Below are 18,375 nucleotides of genomic sequence, written 5' to 3'. Positions count from 1 at the left end.
AATAGTGGCCAAAGGAAGGAAGAAGTTATTACTGTATTCAATGCCAGCAGTCATGGTGCTCTGTGACTGCATGTGCTAACAATTTTGGCAATGATTGACTGTTACTATCACTGTGTTTGGTCTTCCTGGTGCAGTGTCTTTTGCATATATATTGCATTATATATTACAATGTAAAAATAATCATATTTAGCATTAAAAGAAGTGCTAGAGGCTTTTGTTGTTGTTGTATTTAAGTAAGATATCCCCCTCTGTCAGGAAACATTTCATAAATCCACATTTGAGAACTGAAAGGTGTTTGGTGGGAGGCATAAAGGGGTTTTTTTTTTTTTTTTTTACTTAGGGCCCCAAAAGTCCTCACCTTTAAAACTACTTAGTTACTATAAGATATGTGGATTTTACTAAATAATATAACAATAGATCCTGAATATTATGTCATTTATTTTTATTTGTACTTAATTGAATTGAGTTGTTTATTATTATTGAATAATAAGCCAGCATTTAAAGAGGCTTTCTCCTACAGTTAAATCTAGGCCCTCCCCCAGATATGCTCGACTCTGTTTTCAGTGATGTGGGAAATTCAGACCCCTTAATATGGGAAGGTTATAAAGTACAGCAGAAAGCCCCTGATCAGAGCAAGCCTCACTCTATACCCCTTCAACGCCCCCCCCCAACACACACACACAAGCACACACATGCATGTGAATTATTTATCACATGGGAACAGCTGCAGTCAAATGGCTATGGGGTGATAGAGCTGATAAAGAGAAAGAGAAAGTGAGGCTATGATATGGAGGGTGGGAATGAGGAAGGGAAGAAGGGAGAGAAAGAGAAAGTGCCAGCAAGTCAGGTGGTTTCCTCTCTTTTGCTGCTGAACAGAAAGCCCCCCTCTTCCCACCCTTCTCTTCCCACTTTCTCTCCTCCTGTCGTGTCCTCTGCTCACAGTGGAATGATGTGATTCAGCAAAGGACAGGGGTGGATGGGGGGAGGGTCATGTGACCATCGGGAGATCCCAACACAGCATGGTCACATGATTGTCTGGAAGCATCCTTTGCTACTAAAGCTGGTCCAGTAACTCAAGCCGAGTCTAGAGGGGACACACACACACACACACACACACACACACACACACACACAGCAGCAGCTGTCACTATATCTGTGATTTCCATCACTAATGGGATGGGTGTGTGTGTGTGTGTGTGTGTGTGTGTGTGTGTGTGTGTATGGCTGACAACCTGTCAATGTTCAGGAGCTACTGGGCATTGGGGAAAAGCAGATTATTGAAAAGAATCTGATTGCTCCAAACCCCTAATAATGTTTGAAAGTAAACAAAGCTGCAGAATGTTTAAGCCTATTGCATTTAAAATAATATAAATATTAAGTCTGATGTCCATCTGCCATATTTGTAAGGTACTGTTTGTTAACAAGAACAACTATTTTGAAACATTGCTCTGTAGTAATAAAGTTGGTGTGTTTAGGATGGTTTGAAATTCATTGTGCACTGTACAGAATTAACTCCTGGCTGCAGTGGTGAACTGTATTTGTTGACAGTTTGTAAAATATGCATTTTTTGTGCATTGTTGTCTGAGAGATTGAAAGTCATGGGTAGTGTGATATTCAGCCGTACACTTTACTCGTAAAAAGGTCAACTGATTCCCTACATTGATGATGATATTTTGCCCTAGATTGTGTGATCTACCTAAAATCCTTTGTTCTTGAGGAACCGTGTTCTTAAACTTTTGGATAATTTGTGAATTCATATTTGATGAGCACTGATCCATCCTCATTCATAATCAATGAAATTCAATCAAATTTTATTTATATATCGCTTTTTACAACAGAAGTCATCACAAATCAACTTTACAGAGATCCAGGTCCAACTTCTTACAAACATTTTATATAGACACACTCTTAGGTGTACAGTTAAGGGTATACGAGTAGATGTATACATTTATTACCAGGTATATTACAAATATTTCACAAATAAGGCATGTAACTACAATTCCAAATCTACTGAAATTCTAAGCATTCTGAACAGGGAAACATGAGCCCTGAGTACTGAGCATGAGAACTGAGTATATATACTGAATCTATTATATGTTATATTATATATTGTCAGTAGTAAAATATAATTCATTTAATATCCAATTTGTTTTCAACAGACATACTTTAAGGTATTCACATTTTTTATTTTTGTATTTTTAGGCACAGTAAACAACAAAATGCATGTAAAATGACCCTTTTTGAATGGTAATAGTTATGAAACCCTATAACAACATCTGCCGCTCAGTAAGTTAATGGCCTTGCCACTCAGTTTAATCAGTTGTGTAACAGTGATAGAAAGAATCAAAACTGAAGAACCGTTTTTGATTCCTGAATTAATCAGTTTTTCCTACACTGAGGATCTGCAGTGGTCATGTGACCGAAGACTTGTTTGGGCGTGAATCTGATCCTGTAGCGCCCATGGTTCATATGAACAAAGTGAGTGGATCGCATGCGCAGCGCAAGGACAAATGAACGAGTTACTCTGACCTAGGTATTCTCTGTCTGGTGCCATTTCTGCCACTGGTGAGATATATTTTATTAAAATATGTAGCTTTAACCTACTGCAGTTCCTTTTTATAATGTGTTATTATCCCTATGTAAGCCATATGTAAATTTATCTACATCCAGTGATTAACGCTAGGCTAAAATAATGTTTTTGGCTGATTAATCATGCTAGTTAACATGCTATATCTATGATATATTTGACAATTTTTATGTTTTAGCTCAACAAGGTTTAGAGCTGGGTAAATTCAAAGTAGATGGGCCTACGACGGAAATACTCAAAGTAAATAAAATGAGCTGGGCACTACAGGCAACTGTTTAAGGCAGGTTGCAGGAAATGCTAGGCCTGTTTTCTGTTTTGCAATTGCATCCAGGTTTGGAATTTTTGCTTGTGATTTGAGCCCTTTTAGTGGCTTGCTATAGTTTATATCATGTAACACTAACGCTCACATTTAGACACAATTCTAACATGTAAGCCTACATAAGTAGACCCTTGAAAGCCTAATATTATTTGTGTAAACCTGTACTAACCACTACCCTGAAATAGACAAGTGGAATTTCTTGTCTATTTCTTTTTTTCTTTTAAGCCAATATCCACTCTTCCTATTCTAATATGAGGGTATCAATGATGTCAACAATTACTTTTGTTTTAGGGTATGCACCATCTGACCCATCCCACAGAATGAAGCAGGAAACAAACAAGGGGAAGAAAAATATGCAGAATATAATAGTTTTTGAGTATGTGTCGTTTTTTTTGTGGGCTAATTAAAAAAAAAAGAAGCAGATAAAGCTTTGGGTGCGGCACGGTGGCGCAGCAGGTAGTGTCGCAGTCACACAGCTTCAGGGACCTGGAGGTTTGGGTTCGATTCCCGCTCCGGGTGACTGTCTGTGTGGAGTTGGTGTGTTCTCTCCGTGTCTTCGTGGGTTTCCTCCAGGTGCTCCAGTTTCCTCCCACAGTCCAAAAACACACGTTGGTAGGTGGTTTGGTGGCTCAAAAGTGTCCGTAGGTGTGAGTGTGTGAGTGAATGTGTGTCTGTGTCGCCCTGTGAAGGACTGGCGCCCCCTCCAAGGTGTATTCCCGCCTTGCGGCCAATGATTCCAGGTAGGCTCTGGTCCCACCGCGACCCTGAACTGGATAAGCGCTTACAGATAATGAATGAATGAATGAATAAAGCTTTGGTTGGAGTTTGCATACATAGAATGTGTTTATGTGTTCTAGTGGGATGGATGTTAAAAGTATTATAAAAATTGCAAGCAATCATGTTTTGATTTTGCTGGTTGAAAAGAAATTGTTTTGTAACTGAGTAATTTATTTATTTATTTTTTAAAAAAAGCTGTCGTGTCAATAGCCTTATGTCCAGGTCATCTTGGTGTAATACTTAAACAAGTTCAATTGTGTAGGTTTTGTACTTATACTACTTAGTTAATATGTATTTCATGCAAAGCACATTTTAACTTGTATTAACAGAGTGGGTGCAAAATTAAATTCAGATTCCTGTGACTTCAGTTTACAGCCCATGCAGCTTATTTTACATTATACAGGATGCTAAGCTATATTTACATCATTCTTAGTGGTAAATTGCAGGAAAGTACTGGGTACTAAGCTACAATATAAGTTACAGCCCGTACTGCCTGTATTACAGGGTGCATATCCCGTGTCCTACCCATGTGAGCAGAAGGGAAACACCCATTTCATCATTAGTCCGCTATGTACATATAATGCCTCAATACATATAGGCAAAACAGTGTAAAACATCTTCGAAATATGTGATGATTATTGTGGTAAAGCACATGTCCTTAATCTAATGAGTACAAAGCAACATGAAAATTTACTAGTGCCTGTAATGAAAGTAGCTGACCATGCCCTGCACTGTAAATAATTTTAAAAGATCTATAATTACATTCAGAAATACAGTGAATTCAAAATAGCTGCATTCCTTATTTATAAAAAAACGACAGTAATAGTCACTTGCATAAACTGTGAGACGTTTAATTCAATTTTGTAATCTATAATTATGCTTACAAGTACAATGGATTCGAAACATAATTATGTGTCTTATTTGTAAAGTGTTTGTAAGATACTTAGTAATTACCACATATTTCTACTATCATACCCTTTACTGGGGCAGCACGGTGGTGCAGCAGGTAGTGTTCAGTTTTAGCATATGTGAACAATGTACAAGTAAAAACATTTAAATTGATTTAAAAATTTCAGCTTTCTGTTATTTGCCATGAATATGTGTAATACATATGTATATGCACACTGGCATATATGGAGTTCTGATTATGATTCTTGCGCTGGGTAACTGTGTGTGAGGTGTTTGGTGTGTTCTCCCTGTGTCTCCCAGGAACTCTTCTTTCTTCCCACAGCCACTCTTCTTCTTTCTTGATTCAAGTCCTGTGATGGACTGGCTTTGGCAGGGTACGCTCTGGAACCAATGTCCTAACTAATGTGTCGAATTACTGAGGACTGGTTTGAGGAGTTTGCTAGGTTAAAAAGTAATAAATAAATAAAAAATTGAGGTACAAATAACTTCTCTTAATCTTTTCATAATTCATGGTAACTGTTGCATAGTTTTAAAATAAGAATTGTAATTTTATATATAATAAATAAAACTATCAATGATGTATTTAATACAGAATGTTCATGCTAACTAAAGTTGAAGTCACCATATTTAAATAATCTAAACCAAAACTCACACATACTTTTGGATATAATATTATCTCTAAGGACAGAACAAATAGATGCACATGCGTTTGCAGTGCTTTTTTGATGAAACTCATAACAAGAGCAGTAACTGAAGAATTTTTCTTGATTGCCAATTTCAAAACTACTAAATTTTCCTTCTTATTTGTTGAAACTGACAATTGTCACATTTAATACCACACACCAGTTACAATTAAATGACAAATGAGCATGAGCCTATTTGAAATTTTAATTACAATTCTTCACACACACAAAAAAACACTTTTACACCTATTTGTACACCTAATAAATGAAAATGTACCTGAACAACTACTCTGGGGGCAGAGTTTCACACATTCAGATTAAAAGAACCAACCATGCACTAGGCCCAAAGATGGGCCTCATTCAGGACTGTGTGAGTAATGCACTTAAAGTACACACAATGTATTAAATATAACAGTGAGAGTAGTTTCTGGGAGCTTACGTCTGGGGATACACTGTGGTGGAAACTTTACAGTTTCAGTGGAGTGGGCGGGACACTGCTCTGTGGTTTAACATTGCTGAGCCGCAGTGTAAAGATCCTCCTTGTGAGTACAGTCACATTAAACACTCTAGAGCTGCAACATCACTGTACCCTGAATAGTGTAGAGTATAAAACCTTCACAAACACCCAAATATCTAAGGCAAGCTTCAGGACTCAGGAGTTACCCACTCCATATTTAGCATGTGCTCACTTGTATTTAACATATAAAGAGAATGTGTAAATAAAAAAGAAAAGTATAATCCCTATAAAACAAAGACACACAGACCTAACAATAATCCACAGTTTGAAATCCCACCAATAAAGCAATGTATAAAAAATACAAAAAGATAATGTTGATATTATTAAACATTCTGCTTTTCCTTTGATTTCTGCTTCTTACGTAAGTTTCAGTTTTTATAAGGGTTTTCATCTTTATGGTTAATGATATTAGTACTGTTTTTCCAATAAAGACAAGAAAACATTTATTTACAAACAAAACAAAACATTAGGTATGAGAAAGCAGATATTTGGAGGAAAGGACCAGTCTGATGCAGTTTGAAAAAGTGTGATGAATTAAAACCCTGATCTTTTCCTGACCTCTATCATAAATAAGTAGCACAAGCGGGGTAAAGTACTTTCAACAGACTCCGCCCACCTGTGGTGAGTCTTCATGCTTGATTGGTGCTTACAGTAAGTGGCATTTTGTAGATAACTGGGGTTTTTTTACTGCTTAAACACTTACAGTAAACACTTTTCATTTGTTGAGCTTTTTCAAGCATGGATATAACCTTATTGCTGATATTTTTACATCTTGAATTTCTCTGAATAATAACTTGGGTTGTCCTTTTTCAAAATCAAGCCCCATTTCAGTGTTTTTTTTTTCTAGGGCAATTCATTTTCACTGAGGTCTATGTGTGAAAAATTGTGCTGGATTTTTACAATTAGCACCATGTCGTGTGCTGGTTTTATTTTTAGAAATAAGCATGAGCAAACAGAATGTGAGGCCACAGTAATTACTCTCACTGTTGATTGCCTTAATGACCATTTCTGAATTACAGAGCTCTCTCACTAGGTACGAGATGAAAAAATATACACACAGAGTGAGAAGACTTTCCATAGGTGTTTTTTTTTCTTCTTCTTTAGTATGAGCCATTTTTGGGTTCTGCTGAGAGTTTAAACTGTTTTCATTGGGTTTTGTATGTCTTTGGAGGACTGAAACATCTACTCACTTTCCGAATGGAATATTCTACAATGTGTGGATGGCTTTTCTGATTAATATCAGTACCACTGAATATAATCTGCCATAATTCAGGAATATTCAAGGTACAAGAACATTTGAAAAGTACCAAGTACGATTTCTCCGTTCCAAATTAAATAGGTGAAAATGTGAGGCTTTTCAAATACAATTCTTACTAGTTAAATTGTTTAAAACACACACACACAGCATGGAGAAACACACATGAATCTGCCTCAGTTTCTTTAAAACAAACAAACAATGGTATTTTCACCTTTCAATCATGCTGTTATTCACCTTCTTCGTATAAAACACACAAAACACCTTTCCTGATACCTTTCAATCATTGCTATGAATTGCTTTCTTTATATAACACACACAACCTATGCTGTTAACGCTTTTTATTCTATCCATAGGTGTCTGATATTTTTTTAAAGAAATGATTTCTTCCACTTTTTAAACACGGGGCCAATTTCCTCTCTGGTCATGGTCATGGAGATTTTTAGAAGGGCAATGGGACTTTTTGGGTCCGGTAAAATATAACATTAACTATGTTCACTTGGGCAGTGTTTTAGCTTTGACTGTTTCTTTAATCTATGATCACACATCCTGGACATTTTATGACTAAGTACAGTAAATATCTTACAGATTGTTCCTTTAATGGCTACTAAAATCTTTAAAAAAATCTAAAGTCTTTAAATAAAAATAAAATATGAGCTGATCTTTACAAGCATCACATGTCTGTATTTTACCTGGAAAGGCAGAACATTGCTTTATAGCAAAAGGGTTAGCTTAGCACCAGTCTGTTACTACCACAATCTGTAGGGACCTAGCACCTTTCACCACTTAATGTGACCAAGAAATGTCTACAACTGCAGGAAAAGATAATTGGATTGATACGCAAAAGGACCAGACACAAATCTGCTATTTTGGCACACACAGAAGGTGACATTCAATTCAAAGTATTACATATTAGCATTATTGTGGTGGCTGTTTTATTTTATAGATTTGATCTCTATGTCTTGAACAGAAGTACGGCTGGCCCTGCTTTTGTGATGGGTGTGTAAAGCACACCACCACAGCACCAAAACAAAGCAGACACAAAAGCCGTCCAGACCAGGCCAGCATGTTTCTGCTAATTACCAAAGCTCTGAGAGTGTAGCTTTCCCAAAGCGGTCTCACATCACCACACATCAATAATGTAGAGAGCTGTTATTCAAAGCCTGGGCCAGCTAGACCGACAGAATCAGGCCATTCAACCATGGACCAAATCTAGAATGTTTTTTCTCTCTCTCTCTCTCTCTCTCTCTCTCTGATTAGCTATCACTCACCATGTTCAATCCATCCAGTACAGATGACAAATAACTCGTTTATCTATCCATATTTCTTTTGTGAAAAGTGATCTCTGCTGGAAGCATATACGACCCTGGAGGCATTAAAGTGATCTTTGGGCAAAAGCTCAAGTGTATTAAGAGCAGAAGAAAAAAACCTACAATGCTTGTTAGATTATTTATTAATGACTCATCTAACTGCACTTCTAAACAGATTTATGGATTAATACTATGTTAAATCATTTAAACTGATCTATATGACTAATGTACTTTAGTAAAATTACAGAGAGCACATGATATCACAGGCACTGTTTTGAGGATTGTCTTCAAAAACAAACATTTTGTTCAGATTTATATAAATATGCACAATGTTTAATCTGGTTTTGAATGTAAGATTAATTTGATTCCCACACCATGTGTTAAATTAAATGAAAAAAAGTAATCATTAAAACATGCAAAAGTGTGTTTTCTGTAAACTGGATCTACTTTTGCATACAACTGAATGTGGGTTTTGACACTGGAGATTGGAGACTGTTTCATTTGCAGACACACACACACACACACACACACACACATTAGTCTGGCACTGCTTACTTTAAATGCTCAGCAGAATGTAATGAAGTGAGTCCTGTCTGTGTACTTATTTTAAAGGTCTGCAAGTACAAAGAAATATTATTGCTGTGCGTGTGTGTTTTTGTCTATGTGTGTGTGTGTTTTTGTCTATGTGTGTGTGTGTGTGTGTGTGTGTATCTGTCCGTCTGTCTGTCTGTCTGTGTGTGTACGTGTCTAGAAGGCAGAGACATAGACAAGGAGATACAGTAGACAGACAGAGAGAGAAACTATGAAGCAGAAAGGGAAGGAGAAAGAAAAGAAAACAGAAGGAGAAACAGAAGAAACTAAGATAGAAAGGTAGAGTAAGCGAAATAGATGAGGTAGAAGGACAGAGTGAGACAGACAGAAAGAGAGCAGGAATAAGGGTGTCTGTACTGTTTAGGTCACTTTGACATAAGTGGCTCTGTCTCATTATTCCGTAAAGGAATCAAGGCCGCGAGGACATGGGCAGTGGAGGACACGGGAGACGATGGGTATAAAAAGATAAAAAGAGACACAAAGGATCCATCTATCAACAGGTTCATTAGTCACTGTGGAGTAAGTAGTGAATGTAGTTACTCTGGATAATCATCAGCGTGCTTTGAAGAAGACACGTTTAAATCTGACCCCATCAACCTTGCAACCACTGAGAAACCTCTTTCAAACTGGTGCCACCCTCTGACTTAAAACTAGTGCAGGCTGTCAACATAGCATTGCCAAATGGCTACTCCCCCTATAAAACACTCACTGGAGAATCTACAGTGAAATGCATTGGAAGATAACATCTACACATCAAGACATGTCACCAAAATAAACTTGATGTGTATCAGGCTTTACAGTCCAGAGTTTTGCCAGGTGTCATAATAGCATTTCAAAATTCTACCACTGAAATGATCCTACCTTTTTGTCTAAGGAGTGTATAGTTTCATACACATCCAATTTTATTTGTATGTCTTGGTGGGTAGATATTTTTTCAGAAAGGATTTTATTGGGGCAGTAGAAATTTGCAAATGCTATTTTGACACCTGCTGAAATTGTAATCCCCCCTCCCCCAAAATATGTGGGGTTTGAAGCCTAATACACATCAGCAATTCTGGTGTTTGAAGTGAAACAACCTCCTCCAGAAAGCTTCCATTTTGTGGTGACTGAATTTACACTGTGTTTCTGAACTTGCACTTGTTTTTTGATCTTGCATCACAGTTCTAAACTTGCATTTGTTTCTGAGCTTGCTTTTGTTTTTTGAACTTGCACTGAAGCCTGGGTGTTGTCGTTTTGATGGATGTGTTTTGTGCTTTTGAAGCTCGTTTTAAATTTCAGTGCATTTGGGCTTTCTCGACCACCGTACTTAACTGATTTCAGTAATTTGTTCTTCTCAGCACTCCAGGTTTCAAAATCAATATCAGTATCAGACTGTAACAGTGGTATCATGCCAGTTCTAGCAATGGCACAGAAAGACCACTTTTGGTTTACTGTTTTTACTGTGGTGTGGGGGTTTAATTGTTATTACAATTAAAACTGAAAGTTTCAGAAACACATTTGTTACTGCCATCTTACTGTCATGTACTACCAATAAATGGTTTCAGTGGCTCATGGCAGGTCATATTTACCTTTCTAGATACCAAGGACACTTCACAATGAACACTACACATTTAACTCCATTCCATTCAACATTCAATCAACAAAAATACTGATGAGAAGAACACATACACACATATTGACTCACACCAGGACAGTTCATATAAAATAGCTAATTCCCTAACCTCCATGTTTTTTGACTGTGTTAGGAAACCAGAGACCCCCAGAGGACACCCACACAAACACTGGGAGAACATGGAAACTCCACCCAGGTAAGACTTGAACACAAGATGTCCAGCACTTAGAGGCAAACATTCTAACCACCAAGAGGCAATGCCACACATCTCAGGTTATAGGCCTCAGCTATTGACTTTTATCTATTACCACTGGTTGCATTATATATTTTCCAACAATGAGGAAATTGAGGAGAAGTTTGACCAAGCCACAACAAACTTGGCTGCAAATGGCTTTGTGAAACACATACAAGACCATAACACTATATGACAAGCATGTGAAGACAGAATTATTACAGTCAATATAGTCCTGATCCCAGAGCCTTGTGCTCCGATCTGCTGAGATCATCACACGGCGCTTAATTAGATATTGGACATGTGCTGATGTCATCCCTCTACAACTGTTGAACTGTACTGATTTCACACTGATCCTGGAACATTGAAGTTGATGAGGATGAGGATGATGAAGGTGGTGTGATGAACCTACACTGAGTCATCAGGGGCTGCAGTCAGCCATCTGCCAATAAAAAGGATCTAAGGCTGCACCACTGCTTAGCAGCTCTCTCGCTCTCTCTCTCTCTCTGTTGTAAGAGATAATCCCTTAATCCCTTAATTTCCCCATTCTGTTTGTCTTTATGGGAAATGATGAGAGAGAGGCTACAAAAGAAAAAAATGAAAAGTAGAGCTGTCCCTACAATATTTTATTTTATGTTGAAATTAATTGCAAAACGGAGCATTTTTCACCAGTTTTGCACTTTTTGTATTTGTCCTTTTTAGTAGAAGTGTAGTGACTGATAGATTGTTGGTGAATAAATGAATAATCTCTCACATACCTTCCAAAATCTCAGTTAAAAATATATCCAAAACAACATTGCAATGAAGGGGCCCTGCAAGAACATGCATTTTAAGGATGAAGCAACTACAATGTAATCCGTCTGTTTACTCGTCCTATTAAGTTTGGCTTGCAGTAACTCCTGAATGAATGGCCTACTATTAACAATCCTACATGATATGAATAATACATAAACCACAAAAAAACAATATTTAAGTTCTTAATTGGTGCTTTTCTGGAAGCTATATTTAATTCTATACACAGGTCTTCATGCTGGCTTATATATTTCTTTGGTACATTTGAAAATCAACATATGCATCAAAACCCAGGTTTATAACTGCTTTTAAATGTATAAATAGAGGAGGCACAATCAATGAGTCACTTTCATTATATTTCATTATATCATTTTATTAACAGTTTTAAACAATCACATTTATTTATTTATTAGTTAGTTAACTAATTAATTCCTTTTCCCAACACTGTTTATTGTTTTTGGTTAAAAATCTTTTTGGAACATTAAAATGATATAATACAACTGTGTGGTCTGTACTAAAATCCAGAAGCTGAGAAGAAAAAGAATTCAGGGAGTATGTATGATCTCATGAAATATGGGTAGTTTCAGTGCTGAATTGTTGATGTAGTTTATAAAAGGCTTCCATATAATAGAGAATTCACTCATTTATATTTTTTAAGATTTACTATGAGAGTCTGACTTGCTGTCATAAAAGCTAATCATGTAAAAAGCCCCTTTAGCAAGAGAAAGAAATTTTAATTCATGGAATGCCACTTATAAATCCCCTGAAATTAAACTGTATCACCGTGAAGATGTGCTTTGTTAGTCGTCCCATGGGGTCTCAACACACCGAATGACATTTTCTGTTGATGTACGAGCTATGGGGGTCTAGACTGTACCACCTGCATCCTCCCAGAGGACTTCAAATCAGCCGCAGCAGCAGATGGGTCGGGCCGAGTGGGCAACACAGTGGACGCCTGTCTCTCCCTCACACAGGGGTCCTCTGGAGTGAGACCCACAAATCACAGCCTGACTGGCAACTGGCCAAACAATTACAGTAATTACAGTGCACAACAGGAGAAAGAGAGAGAGAGAGAGAGAGAGATGGTGGCCACCTGTTTAATGCATCAACCCATGAATATGGGTGTGGAAGGCACATTACAATATTAAAACTTCTAATATCGTCCAACTATCTATCCTGTTAAAGATGTCTCCTTAATCTGTTTCCAGTTCAGCAAACTGGAGCTTTGCTTATTATGTGTCTGGTGTCCAGTTGACAATTCACTGAGAACACTTAAATGATATGTGTGTATATAACACCTTTCACATACCAAAGGATGCTTTACAATTGAGGACAAAATCTTTTTTTTATTATTAATCAGGAAGAATGAAAATATTCCAGGAAAAGCTTTGAGCTGGGCTCTGAAGATGGAAAGAGAGGACGAACAGCAGATAGAAGGGGTACAGAGGGTCCAGAGTTCCAAAGTGTGGGGGCATCAACACTGATAGAGCTGCCAGACAGCCAGTAGAACAGAATCAGAGGAAATTGGTTTGCACGAAGGGGCATGGTGATGTAGAAGAGATGGGTGGGAACAAAGCCATACAATGACTTAAATGCCAACAGCAGAATTTGTTGAAGTATGTAAATGAGAGCCAGTGAAGCTAGTTGAAGACGGTGGTAATATGGACATATTTCTTAGTGTGTACTAAAATGTACTGGGAAGTGTATTAGACTGTAAGACCTAAACAATATACAATTATAATAAAGCTGAGGACTTTACTATGCAAAGTATATTTCTAAAGACTTACATGAAAGCTATGTCTGGGAGTCTATTGTTGGCAAGAAATGTGCCACTTTATGAATACATGCCTAAATCATCACACATTTTTCTCAAAGCACCCAATTTTAGGTGCTGCCGGTGTCCCTCAATTTCTTGATGCTACAAAAAACCGAAGGCTAGCACTTTTTTCCCTCTAAGCAAGACACTGCATCTTTTCAAGCTGCCAAACAATGAATAGACAAAATGCCTTTGGTATTTTTTGTCTACTCATTGTTTGAGGTGCTGTGAGAGTTGAACTGGGTGTGCAGCAGTTTGGGCAAAGTAGTGTACACATAGCACTGTCATTGTTAAAAACACTCTATATACATTATTATTATATTATTTACAAAGCACCTCCAAATATTTAAAGTCGATAAACTGTCCCTGCCAAGACAATGCTGAATAATTACTCTGTAAGCGCTACTGATCCACACCCTCTGAAGAGAATGGAATGTTCGTTGTTGATCAAAGTCTCCACCCACGTGTTCCAGTGCAGTAGGCCAAGCCCATTACTCCGTGTACCAAACTAAAACCACACCAGCCGGGCGGGCAACATCCCGTACTTCTAAGTTTGCCAGGAGCCATGCGTATCTTATTCACCTGCGTATGTCTACACCACCTTCAGGCGTGTCCCTCATCAGACATATTTTCTGGCATTTTTCAAACCTGGCCATGGCTAGTTATTAACATGATAGAACATCTTGTTTTCTTTGGATTAACACTTAGGATTTATGAGGTACTTTATGTGCAGAGTAATGCACTGGAATGCTATACATGTGAGACATTGCTCACAAAACTAGTCAATAGCTGCATAAATATTTTCCATAAACCTCTTACCTACTCTATCAACTTTCTCTATCATCCCATTCAAACTACATCAAAGTCTTTATTAAATGGGATATATTCTGGGGGAAAAAATCACTTTCTCAGGGCAATGGCGCATTAATTTGGGGACCTACCAACCAACAATCCCCCTTCTAATTTGATTTTTGGTATTTTGACCAAGCATGTCTTAGATGTTTCATTCAAGAAAAATGTGTTAACTTGTAAAAGGTCCTTTAAGGTCACACAGATACGTCGATGTGGCTAAGATGACAGTAGTACTGTGGACTATGAAAATGAGCAAGGAGTTTTTGTGCTAAATTGCCCCTCCCACTTACACAATTTCAGCATTATTCAGGGAGGCAAACAAGAGCAATGGGAAACATAATTGGACAAACCATGTCTGACTACATGCTTTACTGTATTGTATTTAGCTTTACTGTATTGCACAGCTATATGTAGTTGTGTTCAGTTCAACAGTTCACATATATTGTGTCCTACTTTAAACTGTGTCCTCAAACACAATGCTTAAGTATGTGAAAACATGATGAAGATGTGGCTGAGGAGAAATTTGATGGGAATACATTTATAGAAAATAAATAAATAAGTGTTTGCGATCGGCGATTCTATAATAGTGCTAGCACTAAACTAAAAAAGCAAAACTTGGACACCAAACATAGCTACCTCAAAATTCAACTTATTGCCAAATCAGTTCTATAAGAAAACTGAAGGCACTGCTGTAATTAGGGGATGAATGATATTGATTAGATCCCTAACCAGGTTATCTATCCATCCATCCATTATCTGTAACCACTTATCCAATTTAGGGTCGCGGGGGGTCCAGAGCCTACCTGGAATCATCGGGCGCAAGGCGGGAATACACCCTGGAGGGGACGCCAGTCCTTCACAGGGCAACACAGACACACATTCACTCACGAGTCACCAATCCACCTGCAACGTGTGTTTTTGGACTGTGGGAGGAAACCAGAGCACCCGGAGGAAACCCACGTGGACACGGGGAGAAAACACCAACTCCTCACAGACAGTCACCCGGAGCGGGAATCAAACCCACAACCTCCAGGCCCCTGGAGCTGTGTGACTGCGACACTACCTGCTGCGCCACCGTGCCGCCCCACCAGGTTATCTAATCTAAACTTAACCTGCTATTGTCCTGCTCTAACACATCCACTTTAACACAGGGAGAGCTTGGCAAAGAGCTGATTATTTGCATCAGGAATATTCCAATCCCCAAGACTAGAATAGGGAACTAATGAGACTGACTGGGCAAATAAATAAATCTATCCAGTTTTGTTTTTTGAGGGAAAGTAGGAGAGGGTGTTTGTACCCAGTGTGAGGAACATTACACACTCTCTCTGTATATGGCCAGAGTTGTGATTCTGGTGGTTTTTGACTGTTGTTCTGCATGTGTGTGAATGGAATGGACGTCTAGTCCGACAGTCTTCACACCACACTCAGTTTATCTTAAGGTATTTCCTTTATCCTTGGTATCGGTGTCTGTGAGAGTTTTGAGAGTTTAGTATTTCAGCATGAGAGGTGTGTGTGTGTGTGTGTGTGTGTGTGTGTTTGCCTTTCCCTCACTTGTGTTTATCTCAGTGTCTGATTAACCTGTCCAGGTGCTGTCAGGGCACAGATAAAGCCTTTATCCTCCAGTGTTGTTTCAGTGGGAGATTTGAAAACTAAAATAACAAACATTAGCTCAAACACTGCGTATCCAGGGTTTCTAATACAACCGTTCTTCTACATTTACTGTCTATTTCAACTATTTGAAAGAAGACTCAGTTTATTTCAGAGAAGACTCATTTCATGAGGTGTTACTGATCAGATTTATCATCGTTGTCATCACTATTTACTTCTTCTTCATTTTCATCATCATTTTCATTATCTTCTTTTCAAAGATCACAATGATGATCATTGCTTCTGGTTTTTATTAGTAATTGTCTTTTGTCTTCCTAGCCTACTTATTCTTTTTATCTAAAGCAATGTTGATATATAGAGATTATAAAACCCTGCATATTTGCATTGTGTATTGTGTATCAATATATAAGCATTTAGCCTTCCTCACCTTTTTAACATGAATGCCACAATATTAAGGTCCCTGCAAGAATCCAATGAGACTGTTATCCCTCTGTTGTTCTTCTTCTTATTCTCCTCACACAGCAAATTCTCCACTGAGAGGGTTAAATTATTACACCAACTGTGGTAATTTAACACTAATAGTGTTGATTTAACACTGGTGAATTCACGGTGAATGCACTCTTCATGTATTTTTTTGATATTTCTTCTCCTTTTTAGTTCTTGTTCATTGTCATGTTGTTCCTCCTTTTGTTGTGTTGTTGTGTTCTAGAGCGCTCAGTTGTAATTTCATTAATGCCAATATAGAGGTTTCTTAGAGAACCTCACCACATTCGAATGATGTAGCCCCTAAGAGCCCGTGGTGACATATGTGTTACAACCACCATATAAGGTCTGAAAAGTTCCCTACACAGCTTTGTCATTCACTATAAATCAATTTTCAGAATAACGTTGCATTGAAATTTCAAACCAAAAATAATTACAGAATACACCAAGAAATGTGAAGAAAAAAAAAGTATTCAATGTTGTTTATTCGGTTTGTTTCATGTTTCTCATCATTGGGTTTTGTGGATTAAGAGACTATAACTCTAAAAGACAGCTTTTCTCTCATAATATTAATCATCATTAGTATCGCTGTCATCATTTTTTTTCCTATTCTTTGTTTGTTTGTTTTTTTCAAATAATTCTTCTTCACCTGCTCTTCTTCATTCTCCTCATCATCATGTGGCTTTGTTGTCTTTTCATTGTTATCTTCATTTTCTTTTTCATTAACATGGTTACACCCTTTACTTCATCATTCTTGTCATAATCATCATAATCATTTTTTTTTCTTTTTCTAAAATTTCTTCATTTTTATGTCCACAGAGAATCTGGTGTTACAAAAATCGATGGTTGTTTAACTGACCATAATTTGAAGAAAGCCCATAGACAGTTAAAGGTTCTCTGTGGGCTGCCTGGTCCATGGATTCCACTTTTAAAAACCTCTTTCCTTCAGCCAAGCACAACAGCCGAGCAGCCCGCAATAAAGCTGCAGCCGCTCCAACTGCTTACCCAGTGGGAAAATGGACACTCGCTTTCTGCTTGTGCACTCGAAAAATACACATGATCACACTTGATTTTCCCTCCTCAAAGGCGGGAAGGCGTCTTGGCACCCAAATGTGCTCGTGTGGCTGTAAAACAATCTTTTATTTGATTTAAATATAGTTCTCTTATGCTTCCATTTGGCAAGCTGAAACTAAATGCTGCCTGTTTTGTGATATCTGTGTTTGCATAATCTCTCTCTCTCTCTCTCTCTCTCTCTCTCTCTCTCTCTCTCTCTCTCTCTCTCTCTCTCTCTCATTATTGTTGCTTCTAATCATTGTGGGGAACACTTGGCTGGATCTGAGGAAAACCCTATGCTGGTTATTGTGGTGTGCATTGCCATGGCGACAAACTCCATCTGAACAATGCTGATCCATGTGACCAAAGCGTATTGGACAACTTCCAGAACCCGGAGCACAGAGGCACCATGGGAAATGTTGTGGAGGAATGGAGTTCTCAGGGCATTTGTGAACAGGTCCTCTCACTCTGGGCAGCCAGGCTGGCCTTTCCTGTTATGGACATGTGCCCAGGACGCTGGCTCAAAAGAAGTCCATGCTCATATGGAATCACACACTGCTTCACGTCTGCTTCAATAAAATGCCCCCTGCCTGCTGGCTCTGGGTTTGGCCCTGACTTAGGCTATAGGTTGGATAGACATTTTTGTACAATAAACCTGCACCTGGTTTTTGCTGTTGAATATTGTTGGACGTTTGTGCTCATTTGTTTCCTTGTTTAATATGATTATGATCTAATAAAATATAAAAAAGGACAGAAATCACATAATTGCCACATTCCAACACTCATCAAAATGCATCCAACAATAGTCCTGTGATTTTATACAAGTATATACAAGGTGGCACACAGACAGGTCAAGCTGTATGCAGAACTGATTGTGATGTACTCAAAGGGTGTATGTACACTAAATAAAGTCTTTTTTGTTGTTGTTGTTGTTGTGGGATTGTTGATTTTGTGTGGCTCAAGTGGTAAGGTATTTTCA

The 18,375-nt window shown here is 38.0% G+C and overlaps 1 long non-coding RNA gene across 1 annotated transcript; it reads left to right on the top strand.

Annotated features, from left to right (window-relative positions):
- The first annotated feature begins 2,336 nt into the window (after positions 1 to 2,336).
- Positions 2,337 to 18,292, top strand: LOC136701486 (uncharacterized). The gene is made up of 3 exons (XR_010803805.1): positions 2,337 to 2,565; positions 10,694 to 10,756; positions 17,684 to 18,292. It is a non-coding gene; the product is annotated as an uncharacterized lncRNA (long non-coding RNA).
- Positions 18,293 to 18,375: the final 83 nt, after the last annotated feature.

Source organism: Hoplias malabaricus, chromosome 7, assembly GCF_029633855.1.
Source record: "Hoplias malabaricus isolate fHopMal1 chromosome 7, fHopMal1.hap1, whole genome shotgun sequence".
NCBI lineage: Eukaryota > Metazoa > Chordata > Actinopteri > Characiformes > Erythrinidae > Hoplias > Hoplias malabaricus.
Note: the sequence above shows the minus strand (reverse complement) of the source record. Positions and strands in the feature narration are given on the sequence as shown.